This window comes from Mauremys reevesii, linkage group 2 (assembly GCF_016161935.1).
Source record: "Mauremys reevesii isolate NIE-2019 linkage group 2, ASM1616193v1, whole genome shotgun sequence".
Lineage (NCBI taxonomy): Eukaryota > Metazoa > Chordata > Testudines > Geoemydidae > Mauremys > Mauremys reevesii.
The window spans coordinates 226,915,576-226,928,957 of record NC_052624.1 but is presented as its reverse complement, the minus strand read 5'-3'; the positions used below and the strand labels follow the sequence as shown (position 1 = coordinate 226,928,957).

Below are 13,382 nucleotides of genomic sequence, written 5' to 3'. Positions count from 1 at the left end.
CTGAAGCAGGTTTTGGAGGATTTGATAGATTATAGACTGATGATACTGCCACAGTATCTGTATAAACAAGAAAGAACTGGAATTGAAGAACAAAATTGAAAAATAATTCTGAAAATCTATGGAACCGTTTAATTATTGAGCCAGCATGACTAATCTCAAATGCAAAGAGTACAGGTAGATCCTAGAAGAGGAAGAAGAAGCTGAAATGTGTCAGATAGAATGTAATCCCAAGTTTCTTCTTTCTTCTTCTAGTACTTAAAATTGAAGATCCAGATTTCTACCCCAAATCTGTTTGTTTAGAAGGCTCTGTCACAGTGGGATGAGACATTAAAGTAGACTCAGAAGAATGGAGAAACTCAACTTTCTCAATTTTTATGTAAGCAGGTCTGAATGAGCTCTCCTCTGACATTTAGTGATGAGCTGGGGGAAAAGACTTCAGGAACAGACCATGTTTGGATAGACATGGCTACTCTGTCTAGGTGCACAGCATGATGGAGCTCTTTTTGCCAAAATTATCAGTTTTGCCTGGTTTGGGTTACAAATCACTCTAGTATTCGAATGCAGGGGTAATAAAATATTGTTATCCTTATTGTACGAGTAAAGGGCAGCAGAATGATACTTAGCATGCGCGGAATTGAGGGAGTCACCTTAACCTGAATGTCACTTGTTAAGTAGGTGGTAGGGATGCCAAATCCCAGTGAAAAAGAGTGGGGACAGGTAGTTTGGATTCTGTCTGATGGGTCTTAGACACCATTTGACCTTTCCCTCTCCACTGTTTAAAAACAGAGCTGATTAGATTCTATAGAGTCCTTGTTTTGTTCTGTGGTCATTAGGTTGCAGTGAGAGAGACTGTGCAGCCTGCACTAGCAGTGATGGTCCCCACTATCCTCTGAAATCACTGAGAGCTGGGTTAAATGGTGGAACCTCAGAACATGACCTCACAGTCGAGAGATGGCAGCAGAGTGAATAGCAGCAACTGTGAGCCACTTGCAGTGGCAATGCAGCAGCTGAGGCATTGCTTGATGCTTCTCCCTCGCCCCCCCCCATACCAGGATGGGAAGTGAACTCACCTCTGAACTCTGGGTCTTCACTGACCAAGGACAGCAACTGTGAGTGTGGTGCAGTAGAGGGAGAAGGGAGTGGTGTGTTAAAGAAATATTTGTTTGTTGGACTTTCACAGCGCAAGATGAGAAACTTAGTCAAAGGACACTGCCCAACATACTCTGAGGTGGGTGTTTGCTCATGGTCATATCCTTTCAAATCTTGGGTGTGGTTTTTTCTCAGAATAATGCTGTGTTTCTTTTTCCTTTTTATTAAAAGTTTTCTCTGCTATACACAGACTCAGTGCTTGCAAGAGGGGAAGTATTGCCTCTTAGAGGCGCCCTGGGGTGAGGGCGCCAGATTACTTGATGGGGTCTCGAGCCTGTTCTATTTTGGATGGTTAAGAGGAACCCCTAGATATTGAACCTCGCCCTAGTTGCTGCTGACTCTACCTGGCAGAAGGGTTACATTTGTAAAATCTGCACTATTGTTCAGCCAGCCCAGCATCAATTGATTGTGTTTTTAGACATTTTGCATTGGTTTGGTCAAAACTTCTTAATAGGCTAGATGCTGGGGGGAAAACAAACAAACAAACCCTGATATAACTGTATCTGAATCCAAAGACAAAGAAAGTTGGAGGCCTAGCTAAATAGTAGATTGGACACTTGATAGAGTATTCCTGTGTTTTACTTAGAGAATTGCATGCTTTTCATTTTAAATAATGCTTTCAGGCAGTATGATGAGCAGAAGCAAAGTACCAATATTCAGATATATTGAAAAACAAACCAGGCATTTTTAAAATGGTAGCAGAAGTGCATCAAACTGCCCTCTGCATTTTCATATGGACCCTCTCCCCATGTAAAATAAATCAATAATAAAATAACAATTTGTATGTGTGACAATTTGCATGTGAGTGACTGTAATACACACTGCTGTAAAGCCAGCAGGAAAGTAAATGATTGTTTGTGGCACACAATGGGGCCTGTTTTTCTCCTGGGTGGTTTTGCAGGAAGAGAACAAATATGAGGGATGAAAAAAATGAACTCACAACAACCACCACCCTTGAGGTTAGATGAAGTAGGCAGTGAGAATTAAAAAAAAAAAATGCTTACAGCTCCGAGAGAACTCGCTGTGTGAAAGGTGAGAGAAGAAGTGTTAGCAGCCTCGTGCTTTGCCCTCTCTATCTTTTAAATAGGTGGTGAGACATATGTCACAGGAGCTGTGTGCGTCAGGAAAGTTTTCACTTGTTTCTTTAGTCTAGAGGCTCACCGTGAGCAGTTTGATATTGAAAAGGATCTGTCAGGAGCCAAAGCGTGGTGCTTCAGTTCCTGCTTGGGCCTGATGACATTGATTTGTGAGCATAATGCTTGGCTACGGGATGTGTGACAGATAAATTTTATCAAAATTAAGGCACAATTAAACATTTCATCTTCCTAATTACTGGCTGTAGATTCAGCCTGATGACCATGTGCTGTAAGAAATCAGCGACCATTACACATTTTAATGGAGCACAGCTGTCTTACAGCTTGGTAATATTTGCACAGTGCCACAGAACTGTAATTTATGATAAAAAGAAAAAATGTGTATTGGCTCTTTTTTGCCAAAATAGATTAAGGATTCATATAGTTTAATGAGATTTGGACCTAGCCTTGGATTATCGTTATAAATGATTTATGTGCATGTTGGTGGACTCCTGTAGTTTTGAGTTGATTTGTGTTTTGGTCGACCAATATGTAATTCAGTATTTCCTTCTATGTCAATATTTACATTTTACTCCCACCTTTCAATCTTAGTTTTCTGCCATGACCTAGAGAGAAGGGCAAGTGGAAGGTTAAGAAGGCATCAAGGCTCAGTTGCAAGTAGCCTCCTTAATAAAAAAATTGGTCTCTCTAAATCCCCAAAGGGACAGGCTGGGGGTCTGAGGGGAGAATGGAAAACTTCGGTTGTTGTGCCTAAAACAGTCTCACGTATGTAACATGGAAACCAAGGAAGCACTACTGCCACAAGGGAGCAGATGCCTCTTGAACCCCTGTGCAGGACTAGACCGGCTTCAATACTGGCATATCCCAAGGCAAAGATATCCAAAAGCTTCCTTCTGCTTGGTGAAATCATGACTCACAAAACTGTGGGTTGAGTGTTTGTTCCCCTCAAATTGTGTACATTTTACCTCTTCCAGTTTTGCCAGAAAAGGAAGGTAACCATTCGTTTGTTGGTGGAAATAATGTTTAAAAGTTGTAAAAGGTACTTTGTTAGAATACCTTCACTATTATTTTCATATCCATCTTAGTATTCCCTTATTTCTCCTTAGAAATTTTGTTTCCGATATTATTTAGAAAATGTCTGGAGGAGGAGGGAAAAGGTGAAGATAAATTTATATATACTGTGCTCTCTCTGTGTGCGTGTGCATATGTCTTACTTTTACATGAAAATCATGGACCACATTCATCCCTGGTGTAACTGGCTGTATTTCAGCGGAGCTATGGTTAGTACTGGCTATGTTCCGAAGCCTTGATATTCATATGTACAAAGAAAAGGAAAACTAAATTCTTTAATTTTCATAACAAAAAATCCTGTCCAGGCTTGATTTACTTCAGCGTTCATATGCTGGAATGTTTCATACTGTACCAGGTTGCATATGCTTGCACACTAATTCTCAATTGCCGTATGCAGTTTGTGACAACCATCTGCTAAGACCTCCTTTGGAGTTCTTTCTCCCACTCAGCCCAGCTGAAATAAAAATATGGACAGAAACAACTTCTGCAGGGAGATGAAAAAGTTAATAGGGGACTTGGAGTTATACTGTATATCTGATTTGCATTAGTGTTCCTGCAACTTATGCCCTGCTTATAAAATATTTCTGAAGTGTAAAACATTAACTATAACAGAAAACTGTAAAATAAAGCCATGGCTTCCTTTGACAGTCTTGGATGTGCTAGAAAACTAATAATAAAATATGTACACACAGCATACATGTGTTAGCTAGCTCCCACTAGCAATTCTACAACAGCAGCTCAGTTTTAGTATATAGAGCGCCTTATCACATTAAAGCATCCTAACACAGGAGGGGGTTGAGAGGTGAGAAAAAAAGGGTGTGAGAGTAAAGGGGCTGAAAATCTGCTCTGTTACATCCATGTAAAATCAGCAATAATTCCATTAAAACCAATAGGGTCTGGTTCTCAGAAGTACTGAGCATCCACATCTCCAACTGAAGTCAATAGGCTATGCCAGCACACAGCATGTCTGAAAATAATGTGCTGTAAAGTTATGCCAGATTTATACCAGTGTAACTTGAAAGCAGAGTCTGACGAGAAAGAGGAGTGAAAACAAAACTACATATATAAAACTAGAAACAATGGTCCTTATTCCGATGTTGGGTACACCACCATAAATCAGAAATAACTGAGTAAATCAGGAGTTGCACCAGTGTGACAGCAATGTAACTGAGCAGAGACTGAGGATCAACAACTCAACTTAGACTTAATGAGAATGATAGTGATCATCCCTCCATTGTCACTGGACAAGGAGCACCATAAAAAGGGTAAAAATTATTGGTTTTAATTAAAATACATGCCTGTACCTCAAATTGTATGGAATGGGTGTTTTTCGTTAAATCTTTCCAAGATGACATAAGAACATAAGAACGGCCGTACCGGGTCAGACCAAAGGTCCATCTAGCCCAGTATCTGTCTACCGACAGTGGCCAATACCAAGTGCCCCAAATGGAGGGAACCTAACAGGCAATGATCAAGTGATCTCTCTCCTGCCATCCATCTCCATCCTCTGACGAACAGAGGCTAGGGACACCATTCTTTACCCATCCTGGCTAATAGCCATTTATGGACTTCACCACCATGAATTTATCCAGTTCTCTTTTAAACACTGTTATAGTCCTAGCCTTCACAGCCTCCTCAGGTAAGGAGTTCCACAAGTTGACTGTGCGCTGCGTGAAGAAGAACGTCCTTTTATTTGTTTTAAACCTGCTGCCTATTAATTTCATTTGATGACCCCTAGTTCTTGTATTATGGGAATGAGTAAATAACTTTTCCTTATCCACTTTCTCCACATCACTCATGATTTTATATACCTCTATCATATCCCCCCTTAGTCTCCTCTTTTCCAAGCTGAAGAGTCCTAGCCTCTTTAATCTTTCCTCATATGGGACCCTCTCCAAACCCCTAATCGTTTTGGTTGCCCTTTTCTGAACCTTTTCTAGTGCCAGTATATCTTTTTTGAGGTGAGGAGACCACATCTATACACAGTATTCGAGATGTGGGCGTACCATGGATTTATATAAGGGCAATAATATATTCTCAGTCTGATTCTCTATCCCCTTTTTAATGATTCCTAACATCCTGTTTGCTTTTTTGACTGCCTCTGCATACTGCATGGACATCTTCAGAGAACTATCCACGATGACTCCAAGATCTTTTTCCTGACTCGTAGCTAAATTAGCCCCCATCATATTGTATGTATAGATGGGGTTATTTGTTCCAATGTGCATTACTTTACATTTATCCACATTAAATTTCATGTGCCATTTTGTTGCCCAATCACTTAGTTTTGTGAGATCTTTTTGAAGTTCTTCACAATCTGCTTTGGTCTTAACTATCTTGAGTAGTTTAGTATCATCTGCAAACTTTGCCACCTCACTGTTTACCCCTTTCTCCAGATCATTTATGAATAAATTTAATAGGATTGGTCCTAGGACTGACCCTTGGGGAACACCACTAGTTACCCCTCTCCATTCTGAGAATTTACCATTAATTCCTACCCTTTGTTCCCTGTCTTATAACCAGTTCTCAATCCAAGAAAGGACCTTCCCTTTTATCCCATGACAGCTTAATTTACGTAAGAGCCTTTGGTGAGGGACCTTGTCAAAGGCTTTCTGGAAATCTAAGTATACTATGTCCGCTGGATCCCCCTTGTCCACATGTTTGTTGACTCCTTCAAAGAACTCTAATAGATTAGCAAGACATGTTTTCCCTTTACAGAAACCATGTTGACTATTTCTCAACAGTTTATGTTTTTCTATGTGTCTGACAATTTTATTCTTAACTATTGTTTCGAGTAATTTGCCCGGTACCGACGTTAGACTTACCGGTCTGCAATTGCCGGGATCACCTCTAGAGCCCTTTTTAAATATTGGCATTACATTAGCTAACTTCCAGTCATTGGGTACCGAAGCCAATTTAAAGGACAGGTTACAAACCTTAGTTAATAGTTCTGCAAGTTCACATTTGAGTTCTTTCAGAACTCTTGGGTGAATGCCATCGGGTCCCGGTGACTTGTTAATGTTGAGTTTATCAATTAATTCCAAAACCTCCTCTAGTGACACTTCAATCTGTGACAGTTCCTCAGATTTGTCACCTACAAAAGCCAGCTCAGGTTTGGGAATCTCTCTAACAACCTCAGCCGTGAAGACTGAAGCAAAGAATCCATTTAGTTTCTCCGCAATGACTTTATCGTCTTTAAGCGCTCCTTTTGTATCTCAATTGTCAAGGGGCCCCACTGGTTGTTTAGCAGGCTTCCTGCTTCTGATGTACTTAAAAAACATTTTGTTATTACCTTTGGAGTTTTTGGCTAGCCGTTCTTCAAACTCCACTTTGGCTTTTCTTATTACACTCTTGCACTTAATTTGGCAGTGTTTATGCGCCTTTCTATTTGCCTCATTAGGAGTTGACTTCCACTTTTTAAAGGAAGTCTTTTTATCTCTTACTGCTTCTTTTACATGGTTGTTAAGCCACGGTGGCTCTTTTTTAGTTCTTTTATTGTGTTTCTTAATTTGGGGTATACATTGAAGTTGGGCCTCTATTATGGTGTCTTTAAAAAGCGCCCATGCAGCTTGCAGGGATTTCACTTTAGTCACTGTACCTTTTAACTTTTGTTTAACTAACCCCGTCATTTTTGTATAGGTCCGCCTTTTGAAATTAAATGCCACAGTGTTGGGCTGTTGAGATGTTCTTCCCACCACAGGGATGTTAAATGTTATTATATTATGGTCACTATTTCCGAGCGGTCCTGCTATAGTTACCTCTTGGACCAGCTCCTGCGCTCCACTCAGGATTAAATCTAAAGTTGCCTCTCCCCTTGTGGGTTCCTGTATCAGCTGCTCCATGAAGCAGTCATTTAAAGTATCGAGAAATTTTATCTCTGCATTTCATCCTGAAGTGAAATGTTCCCAGTCAATATGGGGATAATTGAAATCCCCCACTATTATTGGGTTCTTAATTTTGATAGCCTCTCTAATTGCCCTTAGCATTTCATCATCACTATTACTGTCCTGGTCAGGTGGTCGATAATAGATCCCTAATGTTATATTTTTATTAGAGCATGACATTTCTATCCATAGAGATTCTATGGAATATGTGGATTCGCTTAAGATTTTTACTTCATTTGAATCTACATTTTCTTTCACATATAGTGCCACTCCTCCCCCTGCATGACCTGTTCTGTCCTTCCAAAATATTTTGTACCCCGGAATGATTGTGTCCCATTGATTGCTCTCAGTCCACCAGGTTTCTGTGATACCTATTATATCAATATCCTCCTTTATCACAAGGCACTCTAGTTCACCCATCTTATTATTTAGACTTCTACCATTTGTGTACAAGCACTTTAAAAACTTGTCCCTGTTTATTTGTCTGCCCTTTTCTGATGTGCCAGATTATTTTTTGTGTGACTGTTTATCATCTGATCTGGCCCTTACATTATCCTCTCCCGTCCTCTGCTCCTGACTATAACCTGGAGATTCTCTATCATCAGACTCTCCCCTAAGAGAAGTCTGTTTCCAATCCACATGCTCCTCTGCAGCAGTCGGCTTTCCTGTATAGGCTCCCCCCATCCCAAAAGTTTCCCAAGTTCCTAATGAACGTAAATCCCTCCTCTCTACACCATCGTCTCATCCATGCATTGAGACTCTGAAGCTCTGCCTGCCTACCTGGCCCTGCACGTGGAACTGGAAGCATTTCTGAGAATGCCACCATAGAGGTCCTGGATTTCAGTCTCTTCCCTAGCAGCCTAAATTTGGCTTCCAGGACATCTCTCCTACCCTTCCCTATGTCATTGGTACCTACATGTACCATGACCACCAGCTCCTCCCCAGCACTACACGTAAGTCTGTCTAGATGCCTCAAGAGATCCGCAACCTTCGCATCAGGCAGGCAAGTCACCATACGGTTCTCCCGGTCATCACAAACCCAGCTATCTACATTTCTAATGATCGAATCTCCCTTTACTAACACCTGCCTTTTCCTAGAAACTGGAGTTCCCTCCCCCGGAGAGGTAACCTCAGTGCGAGAGGCAACCCCAGCAACATCTGGAAGGAGGGTCCCAACTATGGGAAGGTTTCCCTCTGCTCCCATTGACTGCTCTGCTTCCCTGGGCCTTTCTTCCTCCTCAACAGCACAGGGGCTGTCTGAGCGGAGGTGGGACAATTCTACAGTATCCCGGAAAGCCTCATCAACATACCTCTCTGCCTCTTTTAGCTCCTCCAGTTCCACCACCCTGGCCTCCAAAGTCCGTACATGGTCTCTGAGGGCCAGGAGCTCCTTGCACCGACTGCACGCATATGCCACCCGCCCACAGGGTAGGTAATCATACATGCTACACTTAGTTCAATAAACTTGATAGCCCCCACTCTGCTGCTGGGCTTCTGCCTGCATTGTCGCCTACTTAATGAAAAGGTGGCTTAAAGAAAGAGGTTTTGAATGTAGTTTGGTTTATAGCTTTTAAGGGGACTAAAGGGGCACAGATAGAACTGACAAGGGACCCCCACTCTCTTCCCACTCCTCTTCTAAACTCCCTTGTGAAACTCCCTGTTAGCAGCCCCTGGTCGCTTGTGCGCGGCTTTATAAAGCCCTGGCCTGAGTGAATGCCCCACCCACTGATTAAGGCTCAGCCAATTACCAGAGGCTTCTAGCTTTCAAACCTTCCTTTGAAGCTCACAGCCTCCAACTGCCAGCCACAGCACACAGTCCTTCAAACAACCAACCAACCAAACAGACTGACAAACACAAGCTCAGCACACAGCAAGTAAACCCCAAACACAAACAAACACACACTACAGACAGTCACTTACCCCACAGATGCTGTATTTGCTCCTCCTTCACCTGGAGAACTCCCTTGAGAAACTCCCTGATAGCAGCCCCTGTTCGCAAAAAAAAAAAAAATACATATCAGGGTATTGCGCAAAATGAGGGATCCTGTATATGTCAGATGATAACTTGGGTTATAATGAATCAAAAATCATCATGATTGCTAGGCCCCAGATTTTGTAAGGGCTTATAAATAAAATGAAAATCTTAGGGTAGAAATGGGCTTTAACTACTGTTAAGAGCTTACTAATGTAGCTTATTCATGGTTGGTCTAGTAAGTAATGTTTTCAATCTGTCTTCCATTGGTTATTATCTGAACAGCTTTAAATGTAGGCTATCGGTTGTGTACATATAGGAATACTAGTAAATAACGTATTGTGATAATCAAGGTGGGATGATTTTTTAAAATGTGTATTTTAGGCTTTTGTACAACACCAGTCACTCTAGTAGCTGCATATTGAGAGAGAAGATGTGACCAAGATCTGATTCTTAAATGACAAATATTTAAATCATCATCATCATCATCATCATCATCATCATCATCACAAAAAGTAAATGAATATTCCTTTAAAATGCCTTCATATTTTGTAGGTAATGTAACTATCTCTTTTATTACTAAAATGGTAAAAAGCTTTGAACACATGGATGAGACTCACAGTGGAGACTAGACTACAACTGAACATCCAAGCTTCCAGCAACAAATGATGGTTTACAAAAAAAAAGGTGGAGTAGTACTGTGGACATGATGGCCTGGTCTACATTGGGGGGCGACTGATCTAAGTTATGCAACTTCAGCTACGTGAATAACGTAGATGAAGGCGACATACTTAGATTGACTTACCGTGCCTCTGCCTGTGCCTCTCGCTGAGCTGGAGTACAGAAGTTGACGGGAGAGTGCTCAGGGATTGATTTATCGCGTCTAGACTAGATGCGATAAATCAATCCCCGCTGGATTGATCACTGCCCGCCAATCCGGCCAGTAGTGAAGACATACCTGATGAGAGAATAAAGTGATGCATAGGATCATCAAAATGTGATACAGTTGTGAAAAGGGTTAATACCATTCTGGGATGTATTAACAGGAGTGTCATATGTAAGACCTGGCAGGTGTTTCACTCTACTCAGCACCAGTGAGGCCTCAGCTGGAGTATTGTGTCCAGTTTTGGGAGCCACACTTTAGGAGCGATGTGGACAAATTGGAGAGAATCCAGAGAAAAGGTTTAGAAAACAAGCAATTGGGCATGTTTAGTCGTGAGAATAAAAGACTGAGGGGGGACCTAATAACAGTCTTCAAAGGTGTTAAGGGTTGTTGTAAAGAGGATGGTGATCAATTGTTCGCCATATCCTCTGAAGGTCGGAGAAGAAGTAATCAGCTTAATCTGCAACACGGAAGATTTAGGTTAGATATTAGGCAAATATTTCTAACTATAAGAACTGTTAAGTACTGGAATAGGTTACCAAGGGCAGTGTGGAATCCCCATGAATGAAGGTTTTTAAGAACAGCTTAGACAAACACCAGGGATGGTCTAGGATGGTCTAGGTTTACTTGGTCCTGCCTCAATGCAAGGAAATGGACTAGACAATTTCTCAAGGTCCCTTCCAGCCCTACATTTCTATGATTCCCTAAAAAGTATGTATATTTTTGTTGCATTGAGCTGTATATAATTATGAGACATTCAGGTTTTACTGTCAACACACAGACAGCTGAGGGGTGTCACTGTAGACTAATTTTAGGGTGCTTGTTTGTGCCACTATTAGCAGCAGTTTTAGGAATGAAAGATTACACTCGTGTAAACAGATCACCTCACCCAGTAAACTGGGTCAAATATGAAAATATCAAAAACTAACAGTCCAGGATGAGTAGAGGGTATAGGCTGCTCCTTCCAGGAGGTAGGATGGTCTTATAACTAAGGCATTTACTTAGGACTCAGGAATTTTGGCTTTAATTCTCCATGCATCAACTGACTTCCTGTGTGACCTGGAACAAGCCACTTAACTTCTTTGGCCTTCATTTTCAAAAGTGACTAGTGATTGTGGATGCCCAATTTGAAATACCTTGAAAAGTGTTTATCTGCACAGGTGCATTTGCACCCTCCTTCTGAAAAATTAGGACCCATTAAGGTGTGTCAAGCTGGACACCCACAAACGGAGGCACTCAAAAATCACCAGTCATTTTGGAGTCATTTAATCCTTTGTTCTTCAGTCCGTGAACTGTAAAATGGGGATAACTTAATTAATGACGGAGGGAAGGTGGGTGAGATAATATCTTTTATTGAACCAACTTCTGTTGGTGAAAGAGACAGGCTGTTGAATTACACAGAGCTTTTCTTCAGATTTGTAAAAGGTACTCAGAGTGCCACAGCTACATACAAGGTGGGACGGATTGTTTAGCATAAGGAGTAAACAGATGTTGCAAAAAAAGCATTTAAGATGTGGTGGGCAATTAACACTTCTGCAGTCAGAGGACAAAGGAAGGTTAGTAGTTTACTGATTGTTGTAGTGAGTCATAAAACCACTATCTCTGTTAAATCCATTATTTTTAGAGTCTAGCAGATGTTGTGAAGATTTTCTTTGAGGATAAGGACTGAGAGGTCAGATATAGTGATCATTCTGTGAAAAGTACTCACCCATGGGTGAAAGGATGTTTTTGTCTTTTATCATTTTTCTGTGTGAGTTCATTTGAGAGCATAGTGATTTTCGGTTTCACCCACCTAGTTGTTGTTGGGGCATTTGATACACTTAAATGAGGTACACCACGTGTTGTGATAGGCATGTGTAGGACCCAATGATCTTGAAAGGTTTGTCGTGTGGGGGTATTGATCACTGTAGCAGTGGAGATATATTGGCAGGTTTTGTTCTGTTTTCCTGGCAGGGTCTGGTGCCTCTCTGAGTTGGTGTGTCCTGGTCTGTGGGGAGCTTGCTTCTGATGATGAATTTGGATAGCTTGGGGAGGGGGGGTTGAAGGCCAGAAGAGGGGGTTCAGGAAAGATTTCTTTCAGGATGTGGTCCCATCATGTATGAGTTATAATTGTTTGTTTGATATTGTCACACTTACTTCCGCAGAACCAGTAACCACTCCAGACACACCAAGAAATCTGTTATCTACAGCCAGGTGCTCAGACACCACAGAATATACTCCAAAGTCTGGGGCATAGGCGCCAACTTCTATTGGCGCTGGTGGGTGCACAACCCCTCTCTGCCCCCAACCCCACCCCGACTCCCCCTCTGCCTCCGGCCCCCATTCCAACCTCTTCTCCAAAGTCCCCGCCTCAACTCTGCCACCTCCCCTAAGCGTGCCACGTTCCCGGACCTCCCCTCTCCCTCCCAGAGCTTGCTACAGCTGTTTGGCAGCGGCTAGAGCTGGGAGGTAGGCGGAGGAGCAGGGACGTGGTGCGCTCAGGGGAGGAGGTGGAGGAGGAGGTGAGGTGGGTGGGGCAGTGAGCTTGGCTGCCGGAGGGTGCAGAGCACCCACTAATTTTTCCCCATGAGTGCTTCAGCCCTGGAACACCCACGAAGTTGGCACCTATGGTCTGGGGTATACACCTTAACACACTCAAAACCGCCTTCACTTCACTCCACCTGAGAAGTAGATTGCATCATAGAATGGGCCACCCAAATACTCTTTGAGAATCTCCTTCAGTATAGAAAAATTCATAACTCATCTTGACTCTAAAAGTCATAGATTTAACAGAGATACTGCTTATAGGATTCAAAACTGTCCATAACCCATTAACCCTCCTTTGTGCTATGACTGCAGAGATGTTAATTGCCCACTTATCTTAAATGGTCTCTTGCAAGAATGTTTACCCGGTATGCTAAACAATCTATCACACCTTGTATTTAGTTATGACACTCTGATTATCTTTTCCAGACCTGAAGATGAGCTCTGTGTAGTTCAAAAGCTTGTCTCTTTCACAAACAGAAGTTAGTCCAATAAAAGATATTACCTCACCCACCTTGTCTCTCTCATATCCTGAGACCAATATGGTGATAACAACACTGCAAACATTAATTAATTATGAGCATTCAGATACTGCAGAGTGATAGAGACACCAGAAGAAATAAGCAAAAAGGGATGAACTACACTCAGAGAAAGACATGATATTTTATCCCCTGCCCCAGCCATAAATTAAACATGGTTGCCTATTTTAAATTTGAAACTGTCATGTGTTAATCCTTAAAGGGGACTAATATGTGGGTGGTGTTCTGAGGGGAAGTATTTTTAAAATCGCCAAGTCCAGATAGTTT

The 13,382-nt window shown here is 41.8% G+C and overlaps 1 long non-coding RNA gene across 1 annotated transcript in view; it reads left to right on the top strand.

The window, feature by feature from the left end:
* Positions 1 to 13,382, top strand: part of LOC120398749 — a 57,787-nt gene that overhangs the window by 25,133 nt on the left and 19,272 nt on the right. The gene's annotated exons all lie outside the window — the stretch shown is intronic.